At 34.8% G+C, this 21,643-nt stretch overlaps 1 long non-coding RNA gene and 1 other non-coding gene across 2 annotated transcripts; both read right to left on the bottom strand.

Moving 5' to 3' along the window:
* Nucleotides 1-1,626: 1,626 nt before the first annotated feature.
* On the bottom strand, nucleotides 1,627-21,246 carry LOC105314290 (uncharacterized). Its single transcript, XR_002186636.1, has 9 exons — nucleotides 20,888-21,246; nucleotides 20,765-20,841; nucleotides 18,343-18,435; nucleotides 18,139-18,288; nucleotides 17,970-18,063; nucleotides 17,319-17,427; nucleotides 17,024-17,132; nucleotides 16,829-16,982; nucleotides 1,627-1,802 (listed from the first exon to the last, which is right to left on the bottom strand). It is a non-coding gene; the product is annotated as an uncharacterized LOC105314290 (transcript).
* LOC109585752 (uncharacterized) lies at nucleotides 14,509-15,934 on the bottom strand. The gene is made up of 2 exons (XR_002186637.1): nucleotides 15,816-15,934; nucleotides 14,509-15,750 (listed from the first exon to the last, which is right to left on the bottom strand). It is a non-coding gene; the product is annotated as an uncharacterized LOC109585752 (long non-coding RNA).
* Nucleotides 21,247-21,643: the final 397 nt, after the last annotated feature.

The raw sequence follows: 21,643 nt of genomic DNA on the forward strand, positions 1-21,643 counted from the left end.
TAAATGAGCTCCTTTGTGGTTTACAGACTGTTTACACAGTCAAGTACTGTGGCTGTTTCACAGTTTACATAGATAAAACTAATTTTATACTTCACCACAAAAATTTTGGGGGGGCCATGGCCCCCCCAGGCCCCCCCTAGATCCGCCACTGCATACAAGCAATCTTGTATGTCCACGTCCTTGTACCCATGCTACATGCATGCATGCACATGTGTCAAATGGGGTGGATAACTTAGGAATAAAATGAGAAGAGTTTCTGTGAAGTAAGAAGACAAATAGTTTTTAAGAACTCAAGGCTGTTCAATTCAGTCAATTTAAGAGAGACTTGATCAAGAGGATATTGTTATTTCAAAAATGGGAATCTGCTATATTTTAAAGAAATTTATTGAAAATGGCACCATCTGTGACTTTCTAAGGAATCGATCAAAGCTACTCAAAGTATCATCCTGCATTTAGTCTCATACTTTTTTCACTTCCTAATCCTATTACAATTCTTTCTAGTTAATTTCTAATTGAGTATTATCCTGTATAAAGGTACATACACGTGAACTATATAGCTTACATTCAAAACTCTCTTCTTCTTAGTCTCCTTCTTATCGGTCTTTAAAGCAGTATTAGCATCATCCTATGATATCAAGCTTGCATCATTATCAAGATATAATTGCTCCTTCATTAACATATTCATCTCACTTCCTAATAAAACCATTTTAGCAAGAAACTGTAGGTCCCATACTCTCTTTGTCAATGATGCTACATTTGTACTTCCTGTATAGTAATCTTTCATTACTTCAAAGGAACCCTGTAACTCATGTTCTGGTACCACAATGAGGCCTTTGTCTTCAAACTCCAAAAGGTAATTTTTTTGTTTTTGTGGCTACAGTTTTTGCTGTAATTGTCTGTTGCAGACAAGAACTTTATAGCATAGTTGTAATAGAGCCTTAATTGTTAGTGAATATTTACAGCTCGTATATAGCAAAAGTATTTTATGTGGTGGATGAAATGCTTACATGTATAGTCAGACATATCGAATCATATTGGCCCATTAAAATATTATTACACACAAAAAGACTATCACTTATAATTGTACTCTACAATACACTACCCTCATATGATAAGTACATCCAAAATACAAGATGTACATGAGAAATAAACAATACAGGCACTAGTGTGTGTAGAGTGCAAAGGCAAGCTGCACCCATGTCATGTACATGATAAGTAAATTGCACTGACATGTTCTCGTAACGGTTCTAATAAAAAAAAAATTGAAAAATGAAGTAAAATTTGAATTAGATTTGTAGTCTATGAATAAGATGTGGCCAGTTATTGATTCTTACGTGGCTACATAACCACCTGCAATAAAATATAAGTACTGAAGAATTAATTTTTAAATTTAAAATTAATAGTTTTACCTGAAATTAAATTGTATAATTGAGTCTTGAATCAATTTTGATTAATCAAGGTGCGATAGGTGCAGTTTTCAATTCCTAGCCATGGATTTCACAGAGTGATCATGTGCAATTTCAGAAATCTGAGAGCAAGTGAGAGAAATGGAGATAGTACTTTAAAAAATTTCACGTGTAAACCATGTTGTGCATCAATGCCAGTAGTATAACTTGTGCTTCTTTCATAATCTATGATCAACGTAAAATCTTATTAATTTTATTCAATAAAGATAATAGTACAAATGGACCTATGTGAATTCTTTCAAAATCTCGTCTAGATTATTGATTACAGTGTCTTTTTCAGGGGTTCTTATGAGTTCTGCTTTCAGCTTTTCTATCAATTCCTTTTCACCAGTATGTCTACAAAGATAATGCAAGAGATGAGAGGAGAGAGTAAAGAGAGAGAGAGGATGCACCATGCAGGAGAGAGGTATAAATTTAATTTTGAGAGAATGTTCATTTTTGGAATAAATAGACCTGGTGTAGTTTGGGTTTTTTCTTGAAATCTTGGTGGGATTAGTTCAGTACATTTTCCATGCTATGTGATACACTTCTGTTACTATTATTGTATCCTGTTTATCATGACCTACATAAACTCATTAAATTTTGACCTCTTAACAGCCGCAGTTTTTCCTAAGCTTTTGTCCTCATACCGTAATAAATGCTCTTATAGACAACACTTAGCGTATTAAAAGGACCTGCACATGCTAATGAATGAATTTTCTGTAGGCTCAACTACACTATAATTATTTATTAAAATCAATAATATTGACATATTACAATAATATGACACCTTTGATGGGTGGTAGATTACAAAATGTACTTCCCTTTACTTGCCCCATTCAATCTTTCCAATCACAATTCTTGATGGTAGGAGGAAGGAAAGGATCACCATTAACATTAATGTTATCAGTATAAACAAAGATTACAATGAAGTCCTTCATTTTTTCAGTTTTTTCTTCTATTTCTTTATTTCAATGACACACAAGCCTTGTTCTATAAAAACGTGTACAATGTAACAAGTGACATTTTTTTGATAGTATATGAAAGTCTCATCCATCACTCCATTTGCCAGCTATTATTTTGTTTACTCAGTCTGCCTTCTTGTGTTTCATTAATGACCTGTCATTGTGTTCTGATAAAAATTTATCAATAACCACTAACCACTCTTATTTTTATATGGCATGTAAATCACTAGATTTGACTATGTAAATATCCTTCCCATTCATTGAAGAGTAAAAGAAGTTTGAACACAAAGAAGTAGCACTAGAACAAGCTCTACATCTTTTTATGCACATTTGGATTTTGTTGTGTGATCTAAATGTTGGCAAATATTTTTTATGGCCTTGAATTTTCAGTTGGAAATTGCTTACGATTGTTGGTGGTGCATAAACAAACTCATGAAGCTTTTCACTAGCTCAGTTCTTTAATGCATTTATATTTTTTACTATTCCTTTGCCTATAATTTAATGAGAAAATGTTCATTTTTGCAATAATTAGACCTTGTGTACCCTGATTATTTAAAGGGAAAAATTTGGTTTTTTTTGAAGTCTTGATGAGATTAGTTCAGTATGATTTTTTATGTTAAGTGATGGAGGAAAAATAGAAAAGAGCCAGCCTCGTGGGTTTAAATTTATATCAGATTTTTTGATATCACAGAACACTAAACATTGGTCTAATGAGGAGGAAACTTTAAAGCTAGTTGATTATATCATTAGCCCTTATGTAGTCAAGAAAGGAGAAGAAATGGGATTATCAAAGACACAAAAGGCCTTAGTAATATGGGATGTCTTCAAAGGGTAGGTTACTGACAAAGTACTGAAGTGATTAGATTCATTCCATATTGAATTCACAGCAGTTCCAGCAAGTATGACTCACTTTTTCCAGCCCCTTGACTTAACAGTAAACAAATCAGCAAAGCAGTACATGAGGAGGGAATTTGTCATGTACTACAGTAATTCAGTGAGAGAGCAGCTAGCCAGTGGAAAAGAAATGGAAGATATTGATGTGGACTTTCGCTTAACTACCATCAAACCTCTGCATGCACAGTGGCTGTTAAAAATGTATAATTTCTTTACATCTATAAAAGGCACTCCAATAATTATCAAAGGGTGGGAAAAAGCTGGAATTGCTGGATTGCTTGATGGTACAACTTCCATTCCCCCTGAGAACCCATTTGAACACATATACTTACATAATAACTGATGACAAGATTGATTAAGTTACTATTATTAAGTTGCTGTTATATTAAGTTAATTAAGTTACTATTATTAAAATATCAATTATAGTTCCTATTCACTAAAATTACATTTCGCTAAATCAGGGTACCCTTAAAACGCAAAAATTTAAGATCGCAATTAATACCCACCCTAAGGTACCTCCTCCTGAGCCTAAGAGTTGCTAGTAGAAGTAGACGGTCTGGTTTCACAAGAACCGGATGATGATATTGGAGTAGCCATCAGTTAAAAGATGAAAGTGCCACAGTGAATACAAGCTCTACAAATACTAACTGAAAAGGTCAGGGGCAAGCAAATGTAAATCTAGCCATGGAAGAGATTCTGCTGGATGTCTGCATTTTTCTTATGTAAGATTTCAGGTTTGTAGGTTAATTATTGCTTGGATCACAGGTTTAGGTGAGGTTAACTTGCCTTCCTTTTTAAGTAGTTTTCTCAGTGCAAGGGTTGCTCTAACTTGCATTTTAAATGCTTGCAGTATCCATTTTGTATTTCTTACAGGGCTCAGTTACTGGAGGGTAAGAAGGGGTTCTTCCTGGCTTGAAGGTTTGGGAGCTCCCCTTTTCCCCAAGTATTAATCACCTGTCTTTTGGTCAGAGTCTCAACATTAGGAGCAGTAGTTGAAGTCCGGGGAAACAGAGGAATTGAGGACTGAAGTACCCAGTATGGACAGCTTTTATGTGTGTCCATTCAACACTTTTAAACTCCATCTTGTGTTTCATGCACAATTCTTTTGCTTCTTGAATGTCACTATCCTGTGGTGCTGGTGCATGTCTTGCAGGACTGAGTCTGATCTACTACATGGCCTAGATATACTTCTGCCACCAGCCTTATACTCAACTTGCAGCTCAGGGTTGTATGATATACTTTTGTTTCACTTTGTAACATTTCGGTTTACTTTTGGTGTTGCAGTATTGTATAGTTAATTATATACCTTCTCTGCTTCTTATGGAGGAAGATTTTTTTGTGTGTGCCTTTTGGTGATGTAGATCCACTATCCACTATAGTGTCTTTGTTTAACTAGTCTGAAAGGTTATATACAGTGTTGTTGTTAAGCTTTTGGACTAGTGAGTCAAATTCTATAGGAAATTAATTTTGACCCACTAAAGCAGCTAGAAGTGCGTCACATAGTAATTTTTGTGAGTCAAATAACAAAAAAATTATTTTTGCAAATTACATGTCCATAATATCATTATTGTCACTGCTATCACTTTCCAATTCATCTTCAGTTCCACTAGGCGGCTCAATAGGTCTTGATCTGCGTTTCTTCGAATGTAACCAAATTTGGTATGCCTGCTGAAAAGAAAACTGCTCTTGTGGACCACCTAAAAGCCTTATTCGTAGTAACATATCAAGGTGAAGATGTCCTAGCCGATTCCTTAATTTGGATTTGATATGATTTTGAGTGGAGAATCCTCTCTCACAGTCAACACTACTAGCTGGAAAGACAAGTACTATCTGGGCCAAAATAGACAAATTAGGATATTGTAGCTTGAGAGAATCTGTGTTGACTAGGTGATCTAAGAGCTCTGCCATTGTGATGCTAATAAAGTTATTTTTCATGTTTTGCTTAAACCCATCCCACTCTGTGAGAACAGCTTCTTCATCTACTTTTGACCTGTATTTACTACATAAAAGTAAAAGCTCAGTGTCACCGTAAGTAGCCAATTCTGAATTATCCAAAGGAAGCTTAGATGGTGGAAAGATATCAAAAGCCTTAATGATGGGTTTTTCAGTTTCAGGAAAGCGAGCTTGTAGATTCATAATAACCTTAGTCACAAACTTCTGGACATCCTTTTCAACTAGTTCTGTTTTGCTTCGATTTATAGTAAGTTCAGGTACTACACCACTCTCAATAGCTTGCAAGAACTTGTCCACTGAAAAACCCCAATGTATTTCTTGCTGCAAGTAACGACTTTCCAGTACACCAATTGTAGTGGAAACCTTTTCATGAACATCAGAAGGATGAATGCCCGCTATCTGAAAGTACTTGTTTAATTCACAAAGTGTGGTTAAGACATCCTTCAAAAAATGTAGCGTCAGTGCAAACCTATTTAATAGCAAACGGTAATTTACAAATAAATATACTACAAGAGTACATGTACATATGTCAAATGACATATAATTACAATTAATTAACTACATAACACTTAATTTAAGTTCGCAACATGTAGCTCCTCCTAACAATACATATACATGTACAAATACCTGTAATCAGTAAGGCTCTTGTATAATCCTCTCGCAGTGCCTGTTGGATCTCTGTCACTTTCACTTTCTTCGCCAAAAAACAAGGTTAGTGCTGAATAAGATTTAACAACAGCTTCTACTGCTTCTTTCCTACTTAGCCATCGCACATCAAAAACTTTCTTCAGACGTACAGACTTTTGTTGCAATACTGCAAAAATGGCATTGAGCCTTTCATATCGAGTGGAAGACCTAGATAATTAACAAAATTGTAGATTTTTAACAACCATGGCCAGGCTTATACCTTGAAAAATATGAATAGAGACTCTTAACAACATTCTCCACTTTTGTGAAATACTGAACTGTTGTGGTAGCTTGGGAAACAGCTAAAGCCTCTCGATGGGCAATACAGTGAAACTCGATCATAAGGGGAGAAACTGTCTAAAAATGAAATAAGGTAAGTCAATGTATTATATTGTATATTGCATGTAGGTATACCTTCAGTTTTGCTTGTACACCTCCATATTTTCCAAGCATCACCTCGGCACCATCAGACGTCCACATCACCATTCTTGATATGTCAACATGATTCTCAGCAAAATAGTTGACAATACTTTCATATATGTGAGTAGCATCTGCTCTTTCAAGCTTAAGCAACTTTAAGAAACCTAGATGTACTTGACCTTCACACAAATATTTGACATACAGGATCAAGTTCTTCTGAACAGCAATATCAGTAGACTCATCGCCAATGAGACTAAAAAATGGTGATGATTTCAGCTGCTTTAGAAGGTCTTGTTCAAGATGCTGACTGATGGCACTAACAAACTCCCAGCTGCTGTACAGACCTTGGTGGCTAGTTGGAACCTTACATCCTAGTTCCTGGACGTGTTTATGCAGTTTCTTGGCTTTCAATACAGCAATACATTCACGAGCTAAAAAGTAGACATTCTTCATCAGCAAAATCGTTTCCTTCCCAGATTCAGATAGTACTTGGTCATAAACTTGTCTTGCTTGGACAGCCATTAGTGGCTCTGCTATAGCGTTCCTGTGATCAACTGATAGTCTGTGTCGATTGAGATATTCTTTCCTCCAGCCTTTACCAGGACGTGACTTTCCTCTAACGTAGTCATTTGTTTTACTGGCCTTTGCACACACAGAACATGTGACAGTATCCTTTTCTTCATCATATTGTGCCCAGTCAAACTTCTTCTGCCATGTGGACAAGAATTTGCGAGTACTAGAATCACTAGATACAAGACTATTTTGTTCTATCTCTTCTTCGTCGTCGTCTTCCTCTTCTTTCTCACTAGAACTTATTCCTTCTGAAAAGAAAGACCTTAAAGACAGCTCATGTCCAGCTATTGCAATGGGACTTCCGGTCGCATTAATTTAATGATATTCATTGGAATTACCATAGCAACGGCAGCTCAGCAATGGTGGATTGATAGGAAGCTTCACTACAAAGCCTGCTAACGTCTTTCTGGTTCATGGATGGGACTTCACTAGATACTTGGAGCTTCTTGAATGCTACTTAATGCAATTGGTTATGGTAGTTTTTTCATATTCTATTGTTAAAGTGGCAGGCATGGCGCAAGAAGACTCATCCACTAACAAAAGGCCTTCTTGTTATTACTTTAAAAGGATCTAGAGACATGATTTGCTTGTATAGCTGTTAAGCACTCTTAGTTTTACTTTATTGTTCCCGTGAGAAGAGAAAAGCACTTGTTCACTCTTGTTGCTGCACCCGTTATCACTGAGACGACTAAAATTATTTCACCTTTAGAAGACTAAAGTACCGAACAAAGTTTTGAATTTCTTTATCTTTTTTGCATGATTGGGCAGTAAAAATGTTGTACTTTCACAAAATAAGTGCGCAATTTGTCAAAAATTGTTTGAAATTTAGATATAACCATTCAAAAAGTAAAAAATTTATCATACATACATAAAGGAATGACAAAATGGCGGCACTGACTGCCCTCATCTTTAATCTACAAATGTTCCACACAAAGTTACTCCAAGTGCTGTCATATTTAGCAGGAACACAGGTATAATTATGGAGAACAGCTACTGAAGTGCGCAAATTGATGAGACTTATTCTGAAGAAAGATATAGCCTAGTAAATGGAAATGTCCATTCCTGCCCTGTATAAAGTCAACCAGTAGTATACGGAGATAATTGCTCAGTATACTAATCCGCGTCCACTCATTGCTGGACATGTGGTCACTCTCCCGTCCACGTTTCCTTCTAGACGCCATGATACTGTACATTGCATGCACATGTGACTTTTATTAAAATCAATTAATAAAACTAATTACAGTAATAAATTTATTCTATTTAAAAAGCAGCAGCAGGATGGAGACTTGCAGTAAAGACTGTGAAGGACTGAAGGTATTGGCACACTTTTGCTGGCTTTGCATGAGTCAGAACCAACATTAAGTGCGCCATAGGCGCGCCATACAAGCTTAACAACAACACTGGTTATATAAAAGATATAAATAAATGCAACGTCATAGATGCAGCTATGATCTAGCCTAAGTTTGGCCTCGAACTCTTGCTCCTGTTGCTGCTGCCTGGGATGGGATAATTTACTGGCTCTCCCAGTTGCAGACATTCTATTATTGTATTGCCTTTCTCTTCCATTACAAGTTCAATTTTGCATTCACCCTATAGTATCTAAATGTCTAGTCATGTGCGTGCATGCAGCTCGGATCAGCTTCATATCCTCTGCAATTCATTACTAGAAGAATCTTATACATTAAAGGGGTGAGCTTGAGCAAGATCTATGCAATTAATGTATGAGTATTTAAAATTCTACGGTATTGTCAGATGTGCTATTATTTCCTTGTTCTCATTATAACTGCATATTTTTCTGTACAATGGAATATACAAGATTGTCACTTTTGCTTCTTTTCAAACACTGCATTTGTTACTTTCACTTATACCAGCTGTATGAAGGGTGAAGGCTATGTATCAGGAATGGTTGTATGAGGGGTGACTGGAATTAGTAACTTAATGTGTAGTATAATTCTGTCTCCGTAATAAGTGCACAAATTTAAGATTTTTACCACTTTGATGATACATTTTGAAAGAATTAGGCAATGTGATGAGATCCTTATTAATGTAGAGATTTTTTTTACTTCAGGCGTCACTCTTTGAGAGTAATGATCATGTATTGTAATTGATCTATCAAACCAAGTAAAAGTTTTGCTGCAGTTTGGTTCCTGGTATCCTCCAAGTGCTTCTCTTTCAATTTTTGCTTACAATTGGCTGTAGCTTCTTCAATTCCAATTATACTTTCATTCGTCTCTAATGAAAACTGACTCTGAAGCTTTTTTTATTATTTTACTTTTTTGTGTTTCTTTTACGTCACTTTAAGAGGCCTTGACTTTCTGCCCTTTTCAAAAACAACTTCTATATGTACTGCTGCATGGCAATAGTTCACAAGGTCACAGGTAGAATTACCCCTAAATGCTTTTGTTTTTAGCTAGTGAGTTCAATTTGTTAAATTGCAAAGCTGAGGTGGAGCCTCTGGATGATTTTGCTGAATGAGTTGTCTTCCATTATTTTATAATCTTTCCTCTTCAACCTCCTTCAAACTGCTCATTTTACATTGAGGTTGATTGATATTTTTTCTCTGCATCTTTTGATTAGTTTGTAATGTCTTCAATAAATTGTGTAAACTTATTAATTTTAACAAGATCCTTTATGATGCCTCGGAATGACTTATCCATTTATCCATTCATCCAGTCAATGTTCCTTCAATGAAAGCAGCCTGTATGTTTCAATGAAAGAAACCCTTTCAAATGTGAGGAGCCTGGTTGTGGTGGTGATGGCAGCAGTTGTTAAATGGCTGGTAGATGAGGTGCTAACTATAAAATACCGTAAATCGGGAAGTTTTCATGTTAGAAATAATTGGCGTGATATTTTTTCAAGGTGTTTTATTTTCGCTGGTTGACCCATCCGCGAAATTTTTTCAACATGAAAATTTTTGGAAGCGTCATAAACCGCACAAGTGGCTACTAACTCTTGATGACGATGGACAGCTATTGAATGGAAGTTGCTCGTGACAGTACTAAAACTGACAAGGAACCTCTTGGGTGAGAGCTTCAGGCCTTCTTTGAGCTTTTAGAAAACTAAAAGAGCCTCGTGCATGCACCGCTGTACGTTAGAATAATTCCGGTAATCTTATTATTCACTGTAGAAAATATTTCGTGTGTCAAATTTTCGCGGGTTACTTCATCCGTGAAAATATTTCAACAACGAAAATTTCCCGATCTACGGTACTTCCATTTGTGTCATAGGCATACAGTTTTAGATTGTTTGAATCTTGATTAGAATCAAGTATTTTTTTGCTTGAGCAAAATTATTTAAAAAGTTTATACAACATTAGCTACCGAACCTAAACAAGCTATCATGCTGAGCACCCCAGGATCAATTATTGTAACTATTGATGAATAAGGACATAATAGAAATATATACATAATTAAGGAGAATTTTATGCTCCATTGCTACCTTTTAACAGCTAAGAGCATGACACGCGACATATGGCAACATTTTTAAAGCTTTGTATTTATGTTATTTATTTTAATTTTATTGTGTTGTAACATTTTTTGAATGCCGCTTCCACTTCATATGATACTGTATATAAAGAATGATCTTAGCTGATTTGATGTTTTGCAACTTTGGAGGAGACTTCTTATAAACCACTAGTTCAACACAAGAGAATGAATATGAACTGGCTCAATATGTTAAAGAAGGGATATAGCCACAACCTCATGTTATACCTGATACTAAATTGTCCCATCTGTCAGTGTGGAGTAAACCAGTTATTATACAAGCAGTTTTGATGTGTATCATACTGTTACTACTGGTTACTAATATTATCATTTCTGGCACTAGATCTAGCACCAACTCATGCTACAACAGCTTTCTGCAGGCAATGAACAATTATAGTTTGCAGCTGTGTCCTAATTTCACTCATTGGACTGAAGATGTTGTTACTGGTGTTTACCAGTCGCTTGATCCCAGGTTATCCTCATAATGTGATGATGATACACTAGTACTGAGTCTTATCACTCAACTGAACAACACAATACAAGATATAGCTAAAAAGCTGACTTTATTGGAAACTTTAACAAAGACAAAGAAACCTTCCATGAGAACAATATGTTACTTTTGAATAGAGTCATAGAGACAGTTAGTAGCTCAGTGGGAAAACTGAATAACATGTCTTACGTAATATTATGCATCCTAACCTAGTGAAATTTTGTGGTATTAATGAAGTGGATCCTATACAAGCCAATGAAAGGACAGTGTATATACTTGTCATAGTCAGAGAGTAAACTGTATAACAATGATGAGGTTACCAGTAGTCACTAGAGAATAAACCACTTATTCCTGTGTTATAGTCCAGTTTGCTTTTAATGTGGATCTATACGTATGTCATCACCACCTTATCATCTTTTTGTCCAATTAGTGCCTTCCTTTACCATTTTATTTAAGGGATGATTACACTAGATTGCACCAATTTTATAATTGAGAAGAGATTCAAGATTAAAGATAAATGCTCTTTGGGAATAATTTTTAGAATCTTTATCACAGTATATACTGTACTCACTTGTTCATTGTCTGAATCACTGAAAGCCACTTTCTTTTGTATGAGTGTTGAGGCTAAACAATTAAAATAATTTAGAAACTGTTCTCAAAGTGCTTAATAGCATAGACAAAAGGACAAAAAAACACTCTTAGTTTATTGTCCCTAGTCCTTTTACCTTTCGTTTCAGGACAAGCAGTGGGTATGGCCAGCAGACACTTAACGTATGGACTTATGAAACAAGTGCACCACATAAGATGATTAAATGAAATGTAACTTATATTTTGTATGTATATGGCGGTCTGTGTAGGAGCTATAGCACTCTAAAGTCGGAATATACATGTATGTTTCATCCAATATATGCTTCACTATCTCTTCTACAGATAAAGCCAATTGGCCTATCAGTATACTTACTTCAAGCTCTTGTTTGAAGCTCTTTTTATTTGTTCCTGAAGGCCCTTAATACTTGAATCAACTTTTTACTTCTTTCCAATGAATGCTGTGGTAAGATATATGTAACATCAGGGGATTTTAATTTAATATGACAGTTATTAGCTGCCGATCCTTTTAATGGTGTCTACTTTCTCAAACATTGCATTTTTCACTTTATAAAGAATAAACGGAATTTTGTCAATCTTAAGATTCATATCACTTTGAAGATACATTAATTTTAATGAGAATTAAGTACTATGATGAAATCCTCTTTATTAGATTTGTTTTACACCAGGTGTCAGCACTCTTTCCAGGCTGAACAGCCCTGCAGGTTGCTGCATGATTAATTTCATCATAAAAATGAATCGCTGTAAATTGTAATAATTGAATCATAATATAAAATTTACTGGATCATTTTGAATCACAAAAAATAAGTATCCTGCAACCAAGATAGTGAACAATAATATTTATTAACTATCTCCCACAATGCCCTAATTTTTTTCATTTCGTACATCTATAAATAAAAATCAGGTTTTGAATTGAGATAATATATTAAGTATTTGTCAGAAGGATACTCATCGCCTTTAATTACATGTTCCTCTGATGTGATACATTGATTACTTATCCAAGATGATAAAAAGTCATGATCGGTTGCTTTATGCAATGGCGCGAAGGGTTCAAGCACCCCTATGAAAGCGATTTTTACAAGATCTGGCTGATTTTTGCTGAGTTTCAATACCATTCATGTTAATCATCATTGCCTAATTTGTTATCTTCTATTGTGGGCATGAATTGTCATTGTGACCTTTAAATATTCCTTTTTGAATAGTTAAGTTCCAATACTTGCATACTAGAGCTTAATAAATGATGTCAATAAAATTACTGAGAATAATTAATGTATGCATTATATGAATCTGGATCATCTTGAGTGTTTAGTGCAATTTAAAAAGTTTTTTCTCAAATACTTAATAGTGAGTAATAACGACACTCAACAGTTAGTTTTATGCAGACTTCTGCCTCTTGCTGTTTGATCATTGATGCTGATTCAAACTTCATCTTGTGTTTAATGCACAATTCTCTTGACAATGTCACTATCCTGTGGTGCTGGTGATAAGTCCTGCACAACTGATATACTATGTGACCTAGGTCTACTTCTGCCACCAGCTTTACACTCAGGATTGTATGATATACTGCTACACTCTCTAAATTAATTTTACTCCTGTTCAAAATTGAAATGAAGAGGAGATTAATGGAGTGTCCACTATTTTCCCAAGCGACATATTAGCCTCCTTGATGTAATGCCATCAGCATTTGATGCTTTTATGAATTATAATTGGGCTTAGAGCTAGGAGATGGTGTTGTTACTTTTGGATTACAGAAGTTGGTGGAATTATTTGGGGATGAGCTACCTTTGATGCTGTCAACGAGTATTTTAAATTTCCCTTCTGTTCTCTTAAATGCAAAGAGACAAAGAAATGCACTAGAAATTCTGCTTTGAAGAAAAGGATTTTGAAGGCAATAAAAATTTTGAGGCACTTAATTTAACAAGGCAACGAGTTTAATGCAAAAAAGAGATTATATTTAAAAACAAAGCATTATTATTATAAAGCAACTGAATTCTTTTCCATGTGCCCTTTATCCATGCAAGTGTATTGCCCCTTTAATCATGCTTGCAGTCCTGTAGGCAAAAACACTCACAAGTTAACCACTACACGTATACATAAATTAATTAGTTCAACTGTCATCCATGCACCTATTACCCAAAAAACCTTTAACAGAATGTCTAAATGAGCCCCTGAGTTACCTTCTTGATAGTCTCGGTAAATGAAGTTATATCTTTCTGACCTCCTTTCCTGTCTCCCAGTGCTTGCTTCTTTATAGGCTAAACTACCCAAAGCTGTGTAGCCAGCGGTTAAAAATACACATCTTCTAATGTCTTCACTATTTTTACCCGACAGTTCAGACCTATCATCACTTGATGCTGATCAAAGTAATGCATGTGTGTGCATTGTAAAAATATGAATTATGGACTATATGTTCACGATTGGTAATAATGATTGATCTTTAAACAGTCAGACAATGAATCAGTAAATGACAATGTTTGTGTGCATTATAAAAATATGAATTATAGACTATAAGTGGTAAAACTTTAGATCAAAGGTGGAGAGATTCCCCTGATCAGAGTGGCAAAAAGGTTATCTACAAATATATGTGGGGAGACATCTTGTAGCAATTAAGCTGACAAACCCCAAACATCATATACACGTCAGACATAAGGGAATTAACTGTGCATTAGTTAATGTACACAATACTGTACTGAGTCTACATGGATATGATAGTACATGAGAGAAATAGTACTTCTTTCAAAACTTGTTTCTTAATCTATGATCAAAGTAAAAAGTTGTTAATTTTATTTAATAAATATAATAGTACAAATGGACCTGCTTTAAATTCTTTCAAAACTTTATCTACAATGATTACTGTGTCGTTTTCACAAGATACCTGTCAGATGTGAAGGGGACTTGGCTAAAGGTATTTATACTTTTTTAATGATGGTGACCTGGTCTCTCTAAGTTATTAAATGAGTGTCCTTCTGTTAGTTGTTAATTTCATTGTTTAGTTTATTCATTTTCTCAAGTACTTCTTCCAAAAACATTTTTCATGTTTGTAGTTTTTTTACTGGTTGTTTACTTTTTTCTAGAGTTGGCAACAACGACTATACATCCACTGGCTTGGTAGTTTGTAGTTGGAAAAATTGCTCTGCCTAGCAGCTTCTTCTTTATTGTCTAAAGGCCTTTGTACAATAGGCAACTTGTTGCTTTGCAAGCAGTTTTATTTTGGCCATACATTACTTGGTTGCAAGCGGCAAGCTGCCTCCTGTATAAAGAGCAGCCATGTTCTCATTGTGACTGGTTGAGAGGATGAGCATTTAATGCCTAGTTGTTCTTTGTATTGCTTCGTAAAAGAATAAAGCATTGCCTTTGTCAAAGAAACTTGCCATTTTTGCTTGACTTTTTGTTTTAAACTTGCTCAGATGAAGAACTAATATTAGGAGTCTTTCTGATTATAGCTCATGAATGGCCTATAATTATTGAATGTAATACATTAGTAGGTAAGCTGCTTCCTGTATTCTCTCCTTACCCTCTTCATTTCTATTTTATAAATAAATATTCCAACTGGTTACTCCTGAAGATATGTTTTGCCCCCACTTTGCTTCCATGCAACAGTACTGATAAGCTATAACTCGTGAAATAACAAATCAAATTCATCAGGCACGCAATTGCGCATGTCCACTTGCTTGTACCCACACTACTTGCATGCTGAATTAATATCAAAGTAACAAATTTACATTGTCATTATCAAGATAAAGTTCTTTCAGTCACATACTTTTTTACTTTCTAATACAGCCATGTTGACAAGAACCTCTGAGTCACATACTCATCTTTGTTCATTTAGCATTTGCTCTTCCTGTCTATTAATCTTTTGTTTACTTCAAAGGCTCCCTGTAACTCATGTTCCTTTACCACAATAAGGCCTTTGTCTTTAAGCTCCAAAAAAGGGGGATTGTTTTTGTTTTTGTGGCTATAGAGTTGCTGTCATTGTCTGTTGGAGATTGACAAGAACTTAGCATAGTTGTAGAGGCTCAAGTTGTAGTCATTATTTACAGCTCTTCTATAGTAAACATATTTCACGTGAGCATGCATGCTACTGTACACTTACTTTATTAAATGCATACATGTATATTTAGACATATCAAAACATAATATTGACACGTAATATAAAAATATGACACCTTTGATGGGTACATTACAAAATGTACTTCTCTCTACTTGCCCCATTCAATATCTTTCCAATCACAAGTCTTGATGGTAGGAAGAAGAAAAGGATCACCATGAACATTAATGTTATCACTGTAACAATGATTACAATGAAGTCCTTCATTCTTTCAGTTTTTTCTTCTCAGTGTAACAATTGCTACAATGAAACTAGTCCTTCATTCTTTCAGTTTTTTCTTCTATTTCTTTTTTTTAAATGACACACAAACCTTGTTCTTATAAAAACGTGTACAATGTAATATTAAGTGACATTTTTTTATGAAAGTCTCATCCTTCAATCAATCCATTTGCCAACTAATATTTTGTTTACTCAATCTGCCTTCTTGTGTTCATTAATGACCTGTCATTGTGTTCTGATAAAAATTTATCAATAACCACTAACCACTCTTATTTTTATCTAAATATCTTAATTACTTAATTATCCTTCCCATTCATTGAGGAGTAGAAAAAGTTTGAACACAAAGAAGTAGCACAAGAACAAGCTCTAAATCTTTTATGCACATTTTTGATTTTGTTGTGTGATCTAAATGTTGGCAAGTATTTTTATGGCCCTTGAATTTTTAGTTGGAAATTGCTTATGGTTGATGGTGGTGCATAAGCAAATTGATGAAGCTTTTCACTAGCTCAGTTCCTTAATGCATTTATATTTTTTACTATTCCTTTGTCTACAATTTTATGAGAAAATTTTCATTTTTTGGAATAATTAGACCTTGTGTACCCTGATAAACTTCTCTTACACATAAATCTTTATTAGTGTACCCTGATTTGTCATGACCTACATGAACTCATTTGTCCTCATAATAGCAGTAGTTTTTTCCTAAGCCTTTGTCCTCATACCGTAATAAATGCTCTTATGGACAACACTGAGTGTATTAAAAGGACCTGGACATGCTTATGTTTTGTTAATAGCTGGATACTTAATTAAGAGTCATTAATGGAATTAATTTTCTGTAGGCTCAACCTCACTAAATTTATTAAAATCAAAGAATTATAAAACATTTTCTATCATTTCGGACTAAAATTTTAGCAAAAAACTTAGGCAGCAAAATAAATGTGATATAGCTGACAATAGTCACACTTAAAACTGTGACTCCATCCACTTACCAGAAATTACATATACATTAGACACAGAGCTGTCATTATCTTCTTCTGCAGTATTAAATGCCTCATAAGCTTTGAATTAGATTTGCAGTCTATTAGGTGTGGCCAGTTATTGATTTTATGTGGCTACATAACCATGTGCCATAACATATAAGTACTGAAGAATTAATTTTTAAAATTTAAAATTAAATTTATTACCTGAAATAATTGAGTCTTGAATCAATCTTCATTAATCAAAGCGGAGAAGCTGCAATTTTCAATTGCTAGCCATGGATTTTACAGAGTGATCTTGTGCAATTTCAGAAATCTGAGAGCAAGTGAGAGAAAAGGAGATGGTATTAACAAAATTTCACATGTAAACCATGTTGTGCATCAATGACAGTAGTATAACTTATGCATGATGTACTTCTTTCAAATCTTCTTTCATAATCAATGATTAAAGTAAAAAGTTATTAATTTTATTCAATAAAAACAATAGTACAAATGGACCTACTTTGAATTCTTTCAAAACTTCATCTAGTTTTTTGTTTACTGTGTCTCTTCTAGGGGTTCTTATAAGCTTTTCTGTGAGCTTTTCTATTAATTCCTTTTGACCAGTACATCTAAAAAGATAATACAAGAGATGATAGGAGAGAGTAAAGAGAGAGATGATGCAGCATGCAGGAGAGAGGCATTAATTCAATTTTGAGAAAATGTTCATTTTCGGAATAAATAGACCTGATTGTGCCCTGAATATCTAAAGGGACCAGTTTGGGTTTTTCTTGAAATCTTAGTGGGATTAGTTCAGTATGATTTTCCATGCTATGTGATACACTTCTGTTAGTTACTATTATTGTATATATCCTGATTTATCATGACCTACATAAAGTCATTTGACCTCACAGCAGCAGTAATTTTTCCTAAGCCTTTGTCCTCATACCATAATAAATGCTCTTATAGACAACACTTAGTGTATTAAAAGGACCTGGACATGCTAATGAATGAATTTTCTGTAGGCTCAACGTCACTAAATTTATTAATATCAAACAATTATGAAACTGTATTATTTTATTTTAACTAAAATTATGCAAAAACTGGAGGCCGCAAAATATATCAGATATAGCTGACAATAGTAACACTTGAAACTGTGACTCCATCCACCTACCAGAAAATTACATATTAATTAGATATAGAGTTATCATTATCTTCTTCTGCAGCATAAAAACCCTCTTCATCTTTGGGTACTACTTCTTCATCTCCTAGTATTCAAGACAGATATCTTACCATACAACTGGGCCATTACCAATCATTATAAGCGCGCAATAGAAACTCACCAATCTCAATAATCTTAGCAGAATAAAAATTTTATCTTGATTTCACTTTGTAGACCTCTGCTACAACTACCTCAGAGTCATTAATGATGGAGCTTCTCTTCACTATGGCCACAGAATTGTCCTCATCAAAATGATCAAGTATTAGTTGAGCTATACGCAAGATATTTATGTCACCGTCCAAAATTTAAAAATTAAGTTACTCACGTTTGTCTTTAGTCTTATTCAACAAGTATCTTAACATAGTGAATCAGTTCTGTTCTTTTCTTTGTCCTTTTAAGTTTTTCTCTGCTGTAGCACCTATAACACGTAGACGGTTCCGTAATCACCAAAAACCATGCATGTTTTGTTAAATATGACGACTTTTGTTTGTGGAAAGCCTGTACTTCATCTTGGTATATCATCTCCCATAAAACATTTCTCAAAAGAATATTGTTTATGTGCACAGTCTGCGTTCCTTGTAACAATGCATCTTAAATTTATTTCCAGAGCGTATCGTAATCGTTTGTTATTGTAAAAACATCAACTTTTTTGTCTTCTACTGTATTAGTCAGTGGATCTGTGCATGCACAGTGTATGCTTTAGAAGTAGACAAAAATCCAGAAAAAGGTATACCATTATTGAATTACTTTACAAGGCATGGCTTCACCTAATCTCATCTTGTGTGGTGCTTGAAGAGAATGGACAAGGTTATGCCTCATTCAACTAAGTGTACTGCACATATAGCTGCTACACCTCTTTTCTGTTCCATTGTCCCTTCCAGGAGCTCATTTTGCTTACTGCTCATGCACTGGTGCACTAAAATGAATGGACAACAACCATGCATGCACGTCACCGATGGACAACCGACTTCAAAGGAGGTGTACAGTTACCATACATTACTATTATTAATTTAGCTGTAACCACTTAGCATGTGTGACATCGTTAGTCCAGCTCTAATAGATATTATATGAGAGAGAGACCAAAGTTAATGGTATACAACCAGAAAAAGTCATGCTCTCTCTTCTTATACTAGCTATTGCCTGTCTCCCTCAGTTTATCAGTAGTTCTAATCTTGCTCTTACATTTGATGCTGCTAACAGTATACCTGTACTGCAGCCTGTACTACCTGCAGTGATACCAGTAATACTGTTAATACCTCTGACAAGAGTGATGGACTTTTGAATGAACTACTTAACACTACTAGGAACAATAGTCAAGATATTCAAGAAATAAAACAGAAAATAGATGGTATCATTTCTTCTCTCTCTCATATCAAAGAGACTGCTACCTCTAATGCTGGAGCTATCAATGATATACTGCTACTAGTGGAAGACCTTATCATGTTACACAATGACTCATCTTCCTTCTCCTATCCCTACTTCTTGTCAAGAGATTAAGAACAAACAACCAAACAGTCCTTCAGGTGTATATCTACTGGCAACTGCTACTAATGGAACCCAATATGTTTACTGTAATATGGATTTGGCTGTGTGGGATGGACAAGACTAGCATATCTGGATATGACTGATGCTACAGTGAATTGTCCTTCTGGGTTTAGACTGTACCAGTCAGGAGGAGTTAGAGCTTGTGGTAGACCTGTAACGAGCAGTGGTAGCTGTGTATCAGTTCAGTTTCGATCTAATGGTATCAGTTACTCTCAAGTATGTGGTAGAGTTGTGGGATATCAATGGGGGTCACCTGATGCAGCTAATGCTTGTAAGTCACAATGATATTAATTCTTATCATGCTGATGAAGTTAGTGTCACTCATAGATCTCCTCGTCAACATGGCTGGTCATTATGAAGCTATTTATCATTATGTCTTTGTTTATGTAGATCTTAATGGCACATTCTACTTGTATACCTTTTTTGAATATAATTATGTAGATTCAGTTTATGCATTCATGCAGTTTTTGCTATGACAAAAGCATTGGGTTTTGGTTGTTGTGATTTTGAAGTACTTTTCAATGATCATAATGCTAGCAGTTGGCCCATCACACTGACACGATGTTATTATGTATCCCATTGTCTGCACTATGACATTTTTATTTGACGTCTCTTTATTTGATTCCATTATTGCTACATATTTTTCAGTGCAATGAAATATACTGAATCGTCACCTTTGCTTCCCTTTGTACCTTGTTGGTCTACATTTGATGTTGCTATATTTCAGATGTGCTATTGTTTAATCCAGTTATAAGCTTGTTTACCGCACTTTTAACTTTGATCCAGTTTTACAACTTTAATGTTTTTTGTTTCCATTATTACCACATATCTTTCAGTACAATTGAATATGCAAAATTGTCACTTTTCCTTCTTTCTCTAACACTGCATTTTTACTTTTTCAATATTACCTATCGACTGTAATAAGCACTTATACGTCATGAAACTCAAGTGAGATGGAAATCTTAAGTGCAATAATCAAATAATCAATTAACAAATAAATAATTCAATTAAATCTGTTGCTTGATGTTACCTCTAATGCATAGTAACTTGGGTCATTGCATGAAAGAGTCAGGGAATAAGGTTCTCCTGTGTATTATTAACATTACTATCCTCTTGAGAATAATTGTCGATAATTATTCATAGCATAAAAATGCATGTATGCATTTGTACATATATGTGGATTTTATGTATATTTGTCTCACCTTTGTTCAAATAAGTGATTGTGTTTGTATCATCTTTAGGAGCAGGGGCTGTTTCAGCTGATAGCTCACATTTTATACTAAACGATAATAAGAAACAATGAGATATTTAAAAAAAATAGTCACCTTTGCTTTCCTTTGTAATATGTTGGTTTACTTTTGTTGCTGCACTTTTTGTACGCTAACTTTTTCAGGTTTCTTGTATTAGAGGAGCTTCTAAATACCATGTATTATTCAAATATCACACCATTAGCTTTCAACATTATACTTTGACACACATAGAGGTATTATTATCTAGAACATATCCAAGAGAAAAATTTTGGATATTTATTTGGTGTCTGTGTCTGGGATGTTGTTAGGCCATGCCCAATGGCACACCTTCCCACCATTACTAGTAGGCAGGGGCAAAGGCACCCCTTACCATTGGCATAGATAATTATCAATAATTGGTCCAAAGGGGATTCTGCAAGATGTCTGTGATTTCCTTACCTAAGATTTCAAGTTAGTGAGGTAAGTGGTTATAATCACAGGTTTAGGTGAGGTTAACTTGCCTTCCTTTATAAAGAGTTCTCTCAGCACTAGGGTTGCTCTAACTGGCATTTCTCATGCTTGCAGTATCTATTATTGTATTTTTACAGGGCTTCTTTACAGAGGATAAGGAGGGGTTTTTCTGGGCTTGAAGGTTTAGGAGCTCCCCTTCCCCCCAAGTATTATATCCAGTTTTTGGTTGGAGTCCTAACATTAGGAACAACAATTGAAGGATCAACTAGAGTATCTGGCACTCCCAGAATACGGACTCAATGGACACGGAAAGTATATGGAATTGAGTGGGCGGGATGTACTGAGTGGGTTTGGTCATGAAATAATCAGAATTAAATAGTT

Source organism: Amphimedon queenslandica, unplaced genomic scaffold, assembly GCF_000090795.2.
Source record: "Amphimedon queenslandica unplaced genomic scaffold, v1.1 AMPQUscaffold_13015, whole genome shotgun sequence".
Lineage (NCBI taxonomy): Eukaryota > Metazoa > Porifera > Demospongiae > Haplosclerida > Niphatidae > Amphimedon > Amphimedon queenslandica.